The following is a 9,672-nucleotide window of genomic DNA, read 5'->3' as shown; positions in this document are numbered from 1 at the left end:
TTAGAAAATTACGTATTTTTATTGGAAGATCATGAGGGAGGAAAATATATGGTTCTTCAAAACAGAATAATAAACAAAAACTCCACATTATGGAGTTGACAATGTGTTGATGGTGGTGACAAACTAGTAGAAAACAAGATATTATTTCTTTCAAAATGACCATTAAACCTTAACAACCTTTGTAATATCACAAGACACTTCATAACAATTCTGTTTTTGCACATGTCAAGTTCTACATCTTAATAGTTCACCAGCAAGTAGCTGCCTGCTCCTCGATTCCTAAAGTACTCTGTGGTTGTGTTTAGACCCTGCTGGACTTTCTCTCCTTTTGTCTCTGTGCTTGTTTCCAAAACCTTCTCTTCTGCCTTTTTTCTCTTCCTTTCAGATCACTGATGTTCTTTATTTTTCCCTCTTTCACTCTCTTTCTAGATCTTTCCCTTTCCTTTATGAGAAACTCTTTCTTCAACTCAGGCTGTCTGTCAGTTTTTTTTCTCCTTTTTTGATCATCCCTGTTCCTTCTCTTTCGTTCCTCTAATGACAGGTCCCCCTTTGCTATTCTAGCCTGAAATGTACCATTTTGTAATTACTATAATTTTCTGAACACAATTATGTGTAAATATGAATATTTACTGTCCAGGCCATCCGTCGCTTCTTCGTGACTTCGGAGACATGGCTTGGACAATTTCTCTTTCACGCCGGAATCTGATAAAAACCTTTCCTTTTACCCGTCGGCTTCACGCGGCAAGAGAATAAGCTTGAAAAGGGTTTGTCTTTTCATTCTTTCCCAACCTGGAAGCAACATGAGGCAGCTCGTGTATCGATGTTACCAAACGAAGGCGTCTAGCCTGGATAGCAGCTGTGAGACGAGCTGATATCCAGCTCTCTTCCATCTCCAGATATCTGTTGGTGCTCCAGACAGTTTCATTCCGGTAAGTTCTAAATATGTTCATATCACTCTTTATAGCCTATTAGTTTTATTTTCGATGCGCTCTGAGGTCATAGCAAATTAGAACAAACATCCTACTGAGTGATTTTGCAGAACTACCTTCTATTTATAGAGTTGCTAATTATTTGGCATTATTGCAGCAAACCAGCCTATGAAACACATCGTGACTGGGTTCCAGCGCTACACAAGGGACCTGCTTCAAACATACCACCATGCCAATCAGATTACTTCTTCCATGTGAGGGTGAAGAGGTGATCCTTCTGGATAAGATGGTGAAGGTTTGCTGCGTTTGGTGAACAGTGTGGTGGTAAAACCAGGGAACAATGAAACTTGCTCCTGTTAAATATTCTTAAGTCTTTTGCTGTATAAATAGTGGTATTTTTTTTTTCAAAAGATACAGTAAATAATGTTAGTAGTGGGTGAGATCATGTAAACACTGTCATGATTTTATGTAAACATTTTGTCTTTTATAAACTATAAAGACATGGATTCTACACTGTAACTGATGTGATGTTCTATAAAGTGGTTTTAATAAAAAATAAAAAGAGGCAAAAATTAGTTTGTTTCTTTATTCAACTTTTGAACAGTGGTACTCAGTCAGTACATATTCAGTAAATGCAAATTATTTACATGGCAATGCACTACAGGCATAAATCTAGACCCCTACATAAAACATTATGGCATTATAGCAGTGACGACTCCTCCACAGTAGCAGGTGGGATTTTTCTTTTTTGAGGACGGCTCCTTTTACCTGTCACTACAGATGGTCTGTTTATGTTTTGATCGAGAGCCTTTTTTTGGGCAGCTGAAGAGGAGAAGTCCATCTTATGGCCAACCACTGACTGTATCTTGGTCACATTACCCAGCAAAACCCAGCATGCAGGTTCATCTGTAACAGTCCTTGTGCCACGGATCTGCATTGTTGCTTCTACATTAAACAGAAGAGCAGCAACATGGCTGCAGGTCTCCACGACTCCGGCCATACAGGTGCAGTGGGCGGCTTCAACCTTCCCTGTGGTGCTCACAGTGACCCATGGCTGCAATGCTGGTTCATTCAGTCTTTGAGAGTGCAGTACCTGAAACACACAAAGTTAATTTAAAGACAAGAACTATGAGCCAAGGCCGACACAAATGTGTTTTATCTACTTTATCATAAATGTAACAGTGTTTAGAAAGTTAGCACATACATGTAATTTTTCATTTCTTTATATGTCCATCTATAAAACGCTGCATGTTATATTCTAAACCTGCCTGTTCTCTGTCAGAAACCTGCCTGCAGAAAATGAACCTAAAGTATGTAATGCAAGGAATCACTTTAGAGATGGAGAAAGCATAAAGTGACAATTATGAATCACTTAATATGATAAGGAGATTCTGCAGGTCATTAATCAATGTATAAAATTAAAATAAAATGTATTTTTAGTGACACAAGATACAAATATTGAAGCAAGATGTATAATTAGAATTATTTATAATAAATATGAATAAATCATTGCAATTTCTTTAACCATAGAGAATGACTAAATCCTTCAGGACAATGTCTCATCAATGCACTGAACTCACTATGTTATCCCTCTAACAGCCTCCACATGTTCTCACTGTAATTTCCCCTCATGAATGAATTTATGCTGCACTAATCTGAATGTTTGCAGGGAAATCAAACGCATTTCACACGCAGTACTCGAGCTGACTTACCTTTGTTTGAATGACGACTTGTACGCGCTGACTCCACAGATAAGGTACGAAAATTTGTCAGGCTAAGTCAATAGCGGTTGGTCTTCAGGGTTTCTACTCCACGGCCGTATTTCATACGGGTCCACATTTCCAATGCACGCTATTTTCTGCAAGTACCGCTGCTTCGCCTCTGAACGAAATCGGTCTCTATAGAGATTGACAGACCACGTGACTTTCGCGCATTGCATGCCGGTAACCCAAGGCAAAACAATCCAAGTACCGCATCAAATGCAAGCATTTGAAGCACCGCAAAACGTTCATTCTCCGGTTCCAATACCTTCTTGGTTTTTCTTTGCCACACAAAAAAGTATTGTACAAAACGAAGGAGAACAACGGCGGTCCGTACAAAGACAGACTCGACGAAAAGGCAAAGAAAAGATACGAGGAAAAAAATCAAAGGAGTGAAAGGGTCAGACCCTTACGAGCACACAGAGTGGACAAAAGACGTTAGTGTGCTGCCCACTTTCACCACGCTCAGATTTATAATTATACGGTTCTTGGAGTGAGTGCATACACTCATGAAGTTTAACTTCAGGTCACTGCAACAAGCCCAGGTACAGTTTACTGACAGATGGGTGCAGGACCTTGAAATGCACCGTGTAGAACGAAAGACCATCATACGTATCATAAGTTTACCAGTCTCACAAATCGTCCTCATAAATACACACTCATTCACCGTTTATTAATATAACCTTTGAGCTCAACAGTAATTAATTAGTAGTGGAAATGACTTAAGGTACGCATCACAGAAATGTAGCAGTGACAATAATATTGTATGCTGTAATCGCACTGGACAATTAGTGATACAAAACAACTGTTTTACCCTGTGAATAAAAGTATATGTTTTTGTCAATGTACCATGGTAATAAACGCAATATTGTGTCAGGACAATTCACTATTTATGCACAATAAACAAAGGAGCATAGCGCGACAATTTCTGTTTAGCACCAGACTTGCTTGTAACCTACGTCACTAATTAAATATGAAAAATGACGTATTAACTCCTACAAAACACTGACCTTTGTGGGAATGCTTGGAGCAGACTAACCTGTGAGCTGGAGTGTTCTGGACGTTATATTTGGTCTTTGAATGGCTGCAATCCAGGCCATCCGTCGCCTCTTTTTACTTCGGAAACATGGCTTGAACAATTTCTCCTTAACGACGTAATCCGATAACAACCGATCTCTTTACCCGTCGGCCTCCCGAGACTGTCATGCGACCGGCTATTGCAATTAACAATGCAACAGCTTCTTGCCATTTTTTGTTTCTTTTTATCGCTGTGTAACTTATTTCAATTGAAAGCCTGCGTGCGCTAGTACCTCTTGCCTTGGGTTCCCACAATCCTTTGCGGTTTTACCCCTCAATGACGTCACATTTTCAATCTCTATACAGTCCATTCTCTTTTGAGCTGCTTTTAAGCATCTTGTAATCGTCGTTCCAACACAGTGTGTTTGTTTTGATTCGGAGACCCCGAAAATGGTGCCGCGCTCCCACAATGCATTGCGGCGTGACGTCAACTCCAAAGCCCTATAAAGCAATAGAGATGCTATCCGGTCTTTAAGTCTGATGTCATTAGCCGTTTCCAGGTCGAAACTCCGCTGCGGATCCCAAAGTCAAAGGAACTCTGCGGCATCACTGAGAGTTACAAACTGTCTAAATTCTTTCATCTTTAATAAAATGATCAGTGTGGCTGAGTTAGAAGTTAGCTCGCTGGTTTCCTCCTACATTCCAACATAAATGAAGACAGCAAACTAAACAGCAGTGACGTTTGTAGGGTTACTGAAGTTGGGCTAGCTGGTATATAATGATGTGCTACGTGATCGCTAGCGACACAGCTATGTTAGCATAACATAAACAGTGAAGCTGGAGGATGAACGCTAACTTTTTTCCACTTGATAAAAGTTAATGCAGGGTTTCTGATGGTTAGGCTGACAGTGATCACTGACTGTTTTTAGGGGCTTGTTCAGATTAAATAGAACAAGATAAAAAGCATTAAAACATTTTAGCAGCACAACAGGCTTAATAAACAACGAGTAGTTTGGGCCCGGAAGCAGGATTCATACATCATCACTTAAAGACCAGCTCTCGGGGCAGAGATAGCTTAGTAGATGCCACATGATCGGAAGGTTGGACGTTCAAATCCAATGAACAGCGGCTAACCTGGATTTGTAGCTGCCCACTGCATCACTGAGTGAATGGGTTAAATGCAGAGGACTAAGCATTTTCCTACAGGATTAATAAAGTATACATAAACAATGAGATTCAAGATACGGCAAATTTGATAATATTCGACACATCTGTAAAGCAGAAATATCAGTAAAATACACAGGAAGCAATATAACTGAAATATTAATAAAAATAACTTAATATAAATGGTGAATAGCACACTTTTGTGGCATTTGTCAACACCATTAGAAAAAGGGTCAACACCGTCAGACAAAAATCCTGATGGTGCTGACAAAATACTTTCTCTCAAAACACATGTTTTTCTGACAGAAGCCATCTTGTTTTTCATCAGTTGCTTATGGCCTCTACAGTCTACCTAAATTAAGCTCTGTTTACAAAAAAAATAATTAAATCTTGGATTACATCGACTTTGGTGTTGACGCACTATGGTTGTGACACAGAGTTGTATCAGAAAGGTGTGTCATAAATGAAATAAAAATAAAAAAAACTTATCACAGCAGTGACCTCATGGCATGTGTATCAAACAGGAAGTGGTAAAGGGGTCCTCAGAGTGTAAGCTACCCACAATAATTCCTGATTTTTTTGTACTTTTAAAAAAATCTGATGGTGTTGACAAAAACTCTGGACACGATTTTAATCACTTAAAAAATATGTAAAAATAAATTTTCAGTTGCATATTTTGATATTATATAAGGTATTGACTTAAATACTTAGTGACGAGAGCCACGATGTTTAATTTTACATTACTTTTAATTTTCTTTCTGTATTTTAATATTATCACACCTGCTTCTGGACAATGGATTTTTAAGGTACTGGTAATGTATTGTACCATTTAAAATAAATATATATGTATAAAAAATGCAAAATCATACTTTTGTTGTGTAAACATTGCCTTGGTTTGTCTTTTAGTCAGTTGGTTAACACTTGTATGCCTATTTTTAACCCCAAAATTGGGTTTTATCTGGCGGACATGTTTTGTCCCTTATCTCAAGAATCACTGACCTCTTATATATCTATAATATATTTATAGCCCTGTGATGATGTATTTGAGCAATTCTCTTTCTCAGATCTCACTTAGTAAAGGCACATTTAATGTTAAAGGCACTTTTCACTTGGATAAATCGTATCACTTAATAATAATGTCACACTATTAATCATTAGTCAGGTATTAGTAAGTTTGCAATTCATCATTTTTATGTCATTACTCTTCCTTAGTATGCCATTTTTAAATACAGACTTATCACTATGACTATAATTATGACTGTGGTTATTGCGAGCAATGCTGATAGCTGTAAATGCTGTAACAGATTGGCAAACATGCCTGTATTTATGAATGACATACTAAGGAGGAGTCATGACATATATATGATGTAATTAAGCGCTTACTAATACCTGACTAATGCTTAATTGTGTGACATTATCATAAAGTGCTACCGTGTGAGTAGCACCACTGTGCTATGTGCTACCACCGTATGAGACCTCAGCGGCATTATTAAATAATAATAAATAAATTCAATTCAAAAGTAACTTTGACATTTTTGGTGTCTTCGGTGCACAAGAAGGCAATCTTGGTCCATCCTGATTGAAACGCTGTGACCGGCTCAGTTTGTCCACACGTTCCAAATTCTGTTTGGCAGTTTTTGAACGTTTGTGTGTGAAAGCAGTGCAGCCACGCTCAGTCTAGTCCCTGAGGCTCTCTGTCTTTCACCTGTTAGATGACTTTCTACATGTTGATCTTCCGCTCGGCATTTCTGCTGTTGTGCCAAAAAGGGATTTTAGGTATTTGCCTACAAACGACTGCCCATATTTAAACTGCTGTGAATGACTTATTAGACTACAATCTGTCAAACATGTATCCTAGGAGGGACGTCAAGTTATTCTGTGACTTAATATATCCTTTATTTACCTGGTAGCACTTGATAATAATGTCACACCTGTAAGGTGCTGTTGTCATTCACTGACGATGTGAATGTAAGTCCAGAGCACAGCGTCTAAGACACATTTCACTCAGAGCTCCAAATGGTTACCTGCTGGTGGTGCGAGGACAAACGAACAAAAACCTCCCAATATATTATCTTGGAAACATAAATAGTGCCATTCTGTGGTGTCTACATGTAGTGGGAGTTTGCTGTGGAAGATTTGGGTTTGACGGAAAAGCGACAGGATTAGTCCCTAGGATGTATCCTGTGGAAATGAGAAGTTGTGTTGATAAAGAAAGTGAACCAACAGCATCAGAATCAGCCTGCGTGCACATTTAGACAAAATCAAATGTACCGCATGTTATGTTCACATTTAATGGGACAACACAGTTTTAATCTTCCGCTCTGTGGTCACTCGACTTGAGTGATGACACCCTGAGCAGCTTTTCTTCATCACATCCCCTCGTCCAATCAAACTCCAGGCGTCCATACCGGGTCTTTCCGCAGAGCTGCGCAGTGACAAAGTTGTGCTGGGAACCCATTGGAATGATACGGTAGAAGCAACCGCCGGCTGTCTCTACGGTGTCTTTCAGCTCGATCTTCTGAACCACCCTCTGATGTGCTGCTGCCAGCTGAGGCTGCAGGGGGGGAATATCTGCCACGAGCTGCACGTCAGTAGCAAACGTGTGTGCGTGCTCTGAAATGTGTAAACGTGCTGCCCGTGCAGACTGGAATCCATGCAGAGATATGAGTTTGTACAGGTTGTTTCTCCACTCGGTCATGCTTGGTCCCGAGGTTTGGAGCAGCTGTGTGCAGCGCTGAATATGAGCAGCGGACACTGTACTATTAAATGTTGGGTCACCACCCAAGTCACTGCTTAGACTTCCCCCCAGACAAGTGGCCTGGACTATGGACCGTGAGGGCACATCGGCAGGGGAGCTATACAGTCCAGCTTTCAAACTGCTCTCAGCAGCATTAGTCTGAAGTGTAGAGGAGCGGGACTGTGTAGGGTTAGGACGGTGCTCAGAGGGGACAGAGAGTTTTCCAAGATGTGGCAAGTTGTTTTTGAAGACTTTGAACTTCTTGTAGAGGGCCAGCACTCTGTTATCGAGGCCAGCCTGCACATGGTTAGCTATGCTGTCATATTTGTGTGAGAAAAGGAGGAACCTTTGACCCTTGACTGGTTGTGGTTGAGGATCCTCTGGAGCCACCAGTGGAGAGTAGGTTTCATTTTGCGGCTCTACGAACATGAAAAGGGCCATAAAATGGTTAAAAAAGTTTTTATGACCACATTAGCTGTTCCTATTTCAATTGCACAAAACACAACTAGTCCCCCAGAGCTATGGTGTGAGGGCCTTCTGGGGGTGCCCAGTGTTGATTTCTGCTCTTGCTCTTAGAGCCACATGATTTTAAGTCTTCACACTGAACATTTCTCTGAAATGATTCTTGTTTCCTTTGATTGGTAAACCTCTGCTCATGTTTACGTCTACGATGCTCTTTTTCTACCCAACAATGTTACTGACCTGCTGCCGTTTCACCAAATTATTTGCAAAATGTTTCTCAAGCTCTTTGTTTTTTTCATACCTATTCCAGCCGTCTTAAATTTGCTGTATCAAATTTTTAAACATTTGGTTTTCTTTCCACGTTCGATTGGAAATAAAAATGCATTTATGAAATCTTCAAATCATTGTATCTTAGATTTATTTACATTTTACACAGAATCCATTTTAGGTTGGTTTAATAACAGTAAAAATGATCAATATTTGTCCCTGTAAAACTCTGCCTTACCTGGTCGTTCTGCTCTGCCTGTTTCTGCTCTGCCTGTTTTCTCCTGCTCGCTCTCTTTCCTCTGAACACATCAACACAAAACAACTAATATCAGCCAACAAGTGACGTTTGTTGGAGTGATGTTCACAGAAGTATTGCTGACTTCTAATCTGACGGGGAATCATTTTCTCAACGTACTGTTCTTGTTTGGTCGGGCTGCCCCTCGTCCTTCCTCTTGCTCACATCATTCACTGTGAATGAAAACTGACTGTAAGGAAACTGCCATAGTAACACATTAATAATGCCATATGGACCATAGATGGTATATAAAACATGGACGGAGCTTCTGGGTGGGACAAATGAAGCCAGTATGGAAATGCTTAAGCCTGCAATCTTTGTGAGGTAACAGCTGTGAAGAAAACCAGTCTGCTTCTACAGGAGACTCTGAGAAACAGGTTTCTGTCTCAGCCTCAGTGAACACTGTCCGCCTGAATACACATATTAACTATTTTTAATAAAACTTGGACATACTATGTTAACAGCTCATGATTAACAACCCAACCAGCCGGGATGTGGTCTCACAGTCAGACTTTCCCCTCCTTGTCACATCCTGGTTTTGTAACCAGGATGGTGGAGGCAGGAACACTCCTCTCTAGTGATGCGCGATACCACTGATTTCCTTTCTGATCCGATACCAAGTAAAGTTCAGGGTGGTATCGACGATACTGATCCGATACCGATACTTTGTACAATGACGTATTTTATTTATTGTATCTTTTATTGTAGTGTCATCATGATTACAGGACATCAGATTACTTGTTTTTATCACTTAATAATGCAGAGTTCATCATATAGAAATAAAAAAACTCAAGTTGTGCGCTATTTGAACGCCTTGCCTGTCTGCAGCACTAAAGGACTCTGTGAGAGACGTCTGTCTCGCCCTAGCAGCACCTGTCCCTGTCCTCCTCTTCAGTTCGCCTCAACATACGCTCGTCATATTCTGTGATATGATTTACTCTGAGGTGTTTGACGAGGTTAGCGGTGTTGCCACAACACCTCACTTTCTTGCCACATGTATCGCAAACCGCATCTCAGCTGTTTGTGGAGGTAAAATACGTC

This window comes from Pelmatolapia mariae, linkage group LG14 (assembly GCF_036321145.2).
Source record: "Pelmatolapia mariae isolate MD_Pm_ZW linkage group LG14, Pm_UMD_F_2, whole genome shotgun sequence".
In the NCBI taxonomy this organism is placed as follows: Eukaryota; Metazoa; Chordata; class Actinopteri; order Cichliformes; family Cichlidae; genus Pelmatolapia; species Pelmatolapia mariae.
Note: the sequence above shows the minus strand (reverse complement) of the source record.